This window comes from Mandrillus leucophaeus, unplaced genomic scaffold, assembly GCF_000951045.1.
Source record: "Mandrillus leucophaeus isolate KB7577 unplaced genomic scaffold, Mleu.le_1.0 Scaffold331, whole genome shotgun sequence".
NCBI lineage: Eukaryota > Metazoa > Chordata > Mammalia > Primates > Cercopithecidae > Mandrillus > Mandrillus leucophaeus.
The window spans coordinates 2031686-2036404 of record NW_012103488.1 but is presented as its reverse complement, the minus strand read 5'-3'; the positions used below and the strand labels follow the sequence as shown (position 1 = coordinate 2036404).

At 43.8% G+C, this 4719-nt stretch overlaps 1 protein-coding gene across 1 annotated transcript in view; it reads left to right on the top strand.

Moving 5' to 3' along the window:
* The first annotated feature begins 417 nt into the window (after window positions 1-417).
* The window catches only part of EXOC6 (exocyst complex component 6), a 218817-nt gene continuing 214515 nt past the window's right edge, over window positions 418-4719 (top strand). Inside the window, exon 1 of the mRNA XM_011988477.1 lies at window positions 418-531. The gene's annotated coding sequence lies outside the window, so the exon portion shown is untranslated. The remainder of the gene's footprint in view (window positions 532-4719) is intronic.

Genomic DNA, 4719 nt, shown 5'->3' with positions numbered 1-4719 from the left:
TTCTTATCTATGTGTTTCTTCATTTTTTAAAATCTATCTATTCATCCATCCATCCATCCATCCGTCCATCCATCTGTCCGTCCGTCTGTCCATCCATCCATCTGTCCATCCAACAAATATTTATTGTCTCCTACTTCCAGGCACAGTTCTAGGCACTGGAGATAATTATCAGTGAACAAAACAGAAAAAAATTCCCTGTGCTCATTAAACTGCATTCTTATAGAAGAGACAGATAATAAACAAGTGAAGTGTACAGTGTGTCCAAAGACAGAAAGTACTATGGGACAGAAACAAAGCAGAGGGAGTGAGGTAGGGATAGAGAGTCCCAGCTCAAGGTTAAAATGCTGGATTTTATTTTTAGCAAAGCTGTCATTGAGTAGGTGATTTTTGAAGGAGTGAGCCAAGTGAATATCAGAGGCGAAAGCATTTCAGAAAGAGGGGAGAGCAGGAGCATAAGCCCTGAGGTGGAGCATGCCTGGCAAACCGTGAGGAACACTGAGGTCTGTGCAACTGAAGTGGAATGAGACACGGGTAAGGAGCACGAAATGAGGTCAGGGCAGTCCAGGGCAGAGGGAGAGGCAGAATGTGGAGGGCTTGTAGATTATTCTAAAAGCAGGATATGTTGTCTGATTCATAATGATATTATTTGAAAGAATATTATTTGAATGAATAAGTAACAGTCTCCTATGAATGCACTACGTGTAAACCATGTCTATAGTACTAATGTGCCTATGATGCATTCCATGACCCACACAGTATTTTTTTAAATATTAAACTTGGCTGCGTGTGGTGGCTGGCACCTGTAATCCCTCACTTTGGTAGGCTGAGGTGGGCAGATCGCTTGAACTCAGGAGTTCAAGACCAGCCTGGGCAACATGGAGGAACCCTACCTCTACAAAAAAATACAAAAATTAGCCAGGCATGGTGGCATATTCCTGTGGTTTCAGCTACTCAGGAGGCTAAGGTGGGAGGATGGCTTGAGCCCAGGAGGTGGAGGTTTCAGTGAGCCGAGATGGCACCACTGCACTGCAGCCTGGGCGACAGAGTGAGACCCTGTTGCAAAACAAAAACAAGAACAAAAACAAAAACAAACAAACAAAAATTCCCCATGTTGAGTATTATGGAAAGGAAGTGAGAAATACCTGTGTCCACCCTGGGCAGCATTTCTGTCTTTCAGCTTACACTATCAGATTTGTATAAGGCAGAGTGTCGGAGGGGACAGGCAAGTGATATCTTGTGGCAAATAGAAAGCTGCTGCTATCTGTGGCATCACCTCTGACCCTTAAAGCCAGAAGATCCCCCCACAGACCAAATGCAGAAAAGCAAGTTGCAAGAGCTAAAGGTCATTCTAGGCTCAGGGGTTCCCACACCTTTGTTACTCCTGATTTTCCTGGATTTTTGTTCATCTTCTAGGCCCCCAATTCAACGCTGACCTCTGGCTCCACTGGATTTGGGAACTCTCATTCTGCCTTTCCGAAATCTTGGACCGTATCATTTCTTAATGTTTTATGACTCTATTAGCACTTTCAGCTATGGCCTATCAGCTCCCCAAATCGTAGTCAGTAGCATATAATATTCCTAGATATTTGATGTATTTTGCTGCTTTTGTATATGGTATCGATTTTGTATTTCATTTCCGAATTGTGACTAACGTATAGATGAGCATTTTTTGGTCTACAGTGCTTGCTAGATTCACTCATTTATTCTGTTTGTTGATCTCTCTAGATTTTCTATGTATACAATCATATATTCAGCAAATATCAATTTTTCTTCTTTCTTACCAATCTTTACATCTTTTATTGCCCTATCTTGACTTATTACACTGGCTACATTTCCAGGACAATTTTGAATGGAGCTAGTGATTGTTGTTTTCCTGAGATGAGGTGGTCAATGTTTGGCATTTAGTCAGCAAACAAGATATTAGTGTTTTGTTTGTTTGTTTGTTTTAAAGAGTCTCGCTCTGTCACTCAGGTTGAAGTGCAGTGGTGCCATCTTGGCTCACTGCAACCTCTGCCTTGTGGGCTTAAGCGATTTTCTTGCCTCAGCCTCCTGAGTAGTTGAGACTACAGACTTGTGCTACCATACCTGGCTAATTTTTGTATTTTTAGTAGAGACAGGGTTTCACTATGTTGGCCAGGCTGGCCTTGAACTCCTGACCTCAGGTAATCTGCCAGCCTCAGCCTCCAGGGTGCTAGGATTACAGGCGTGAGCCACCATGCCCAGCCTGTTTTGTTTTTGTTTTTGTTTTTGTTTTAATAGACTTCTATTTCTAGGTTGCTGAGTTTGTGTGTGTGTGTGTGTTTACTTTTTGTTTTTTTGTGGACCTTTCAAAATGCACAGGAAGGAGTGGGGTAGGGATGGGAGGGAAAACTCCAACTCCACCAAGACTCTGAGCAGGATTAAACACCAGGTGATATTTACCAGGGATGGGTCACTTTCATCTGGTATTCTTCTTCTACTGATATAGGAGTTAAGAAGAAATTATTTAGGCAGATAGAGTAAGGAAGTCCTCCATAAGCTTTTCCTTTTAATGAAAAGCAACCCCCAAATCATTTTCTTTTCTAACAAAGAGGAGCCTGTAAAATCGAGTTGCAGACATAGAAAGGCAGGCTAGAAGCTTGCATGGGTGAATGCTGGCAGCTCTGCCAATAGGGAAAGGCCACCTGGACTAGGCATGTTCAAAATGACTACTCCATCTTCCCTTTTCCTTTCCACCCACATGTGCCATAGGGAGCAGACAACATGGGGCTGGCCAAGTGGAAAGCCCATTTGCACAATAAGATTAGGGTGGGGTGGCCAGCTTCTTCATGCACTATGTAAATGTCACAACTGGTCCAGCCTATCTGTGCGCCTTATGCAAATCAGACATCACCCCCTCAAGCCTGTCTATAAAATCTGATGCACTCCCCACAGGCTGGAAGTCCCATTTAGACGCCCCTCTCTCTCGCAGTAGAGAAAGCTGTTCTCCTTTCTCTTTCTTTTGCCTATTAAGCCTCTGCTCTTAACCTCACTTCACATGTGTCCATGTCCTTGATTTCCTTGGCATGAGGCAACGAACCTCAGACAACAAGGCCAGACAACAACTCCACTTCACTACCTTCTGGGGCACCCCTGCCTTGTCCCTAGTTTCCCAGATATGTTTCCTAGAGACTGTGAATTGTAGAGGGAGTTTCTGTGCCAATGATACACATGAACATGTCAGAAGCATTTGAACCAGTGTGACTCCATCTTGAATAAAGTCTGGGTTAAATGAGGCTGATACCTACTGGGCTGCATTCCCAGGTAGGCATTCTAAGTCACAGGATGAGATAGGAAGTTGGCACAAGACACAGGTCACAAAGACCTTGCTGATAAAACAGACTGGTGAAAAAGCCAGCCAAATCCCACCAAAACCAAGATGGTGATGAGATTGACTTCCGGTCATCCTCACTGCTCATTATAATGCTTTGGCATGCTAAAAGACACTGGCACCAGCACCATGACAATTTACAAATGCTATGGCAATGTCAGGAAGTTACCCTATATGGTCTTAAAAGGGGAGGAACCCCAATTCTGGGAATCGCTCAGCCCTTTCCCAGAAATCTCATGAAAAATCCACCCCTTGTTTAGCATATAATCACGAAATATCAATAAGTATAAGCAGCTGAGCACCCATGCCACTGCTCTGCCTATGGAGTAGTCATTCTTTATTCCTTTATTTGCTTTATAAATTTTCTTTCACTTTATGGATTCGCCTCAAATTCCTTCTTGTGTGAGATCCAAGAACCCTCTCTTGGGAGCCCTTTCTTGTAACAAACATAATGCTTCCCACTAGTGGTTCCAGTACGGAGCAAGGAGCCTGGGAGTCTAGTCTTGGTGATGGAGTGAGAAAGGTAAGCGACTGATGCCGTTTTATTTGCAGAATAAACTTACTTTAAAAAAAAAAAAGGTTGATTTCCAGTTCTAGAGGGACAGGGGTTCCTAGCAGGCCAATGGGACAGAGACTCAGTTATAGAGAAAAAAGAAAAAGGCCTAGAAAAGGGCCCCAAGGAACAGGACCATATCAACTTCACACATGGCTTGATGGTGCATCCCAAAGATCAGCCTGGGCACTACTGGCATTTCAGGCTGGATAATTCGTGTGCGTGTGTGTGTGTGTGTCTGTGTGTGTGTGTGTTGCAGGCCAGGTGGGGGTTTGTGCTGTGCATTGTAGGTTGTTTAGCAGTATCCCTGGCCCATTCCCACTAGATATCAGTAGCACTACCCACCTCCCATGGTGACAATCAAATACGTAACCAGACATTTCCCTCGAGCAGGGCACCCGCAAGATCACCCAGTTGAGAACCACTAGCCTAGGGTCACTTAAAACTTCTCTTGTCAGTGGTCAGACTTAATTCTAGGAAGTAGTCAAAGAGTTTGAGCTGCAGCTGGGAAGAGAGGTTAAGGGTCCAGACTGGGAACATTCCAGTCACACATGCCATTCTTTTTTATGGACATCTTGGAATATGGCTGTTTCAAAACTTTCCACTTCCTCCTTTTCTTTTCCTCATTTGATGAATTTGTTGTCAGCACTATGAGACGGGGGAGGTTGTTTTCTCTCTTACTTTTGGGAGGAGAGCCTCTCTTGTTCATTTAATCGTGCAAACTTCCGGCAGGAAATGGCACTCAAGGAAAGTTTTGAATAAAAGGAAGATGCTGGTTTAGTCAGTGGAAACAGGAAGTTGTTGCCCTTGTCTCAAA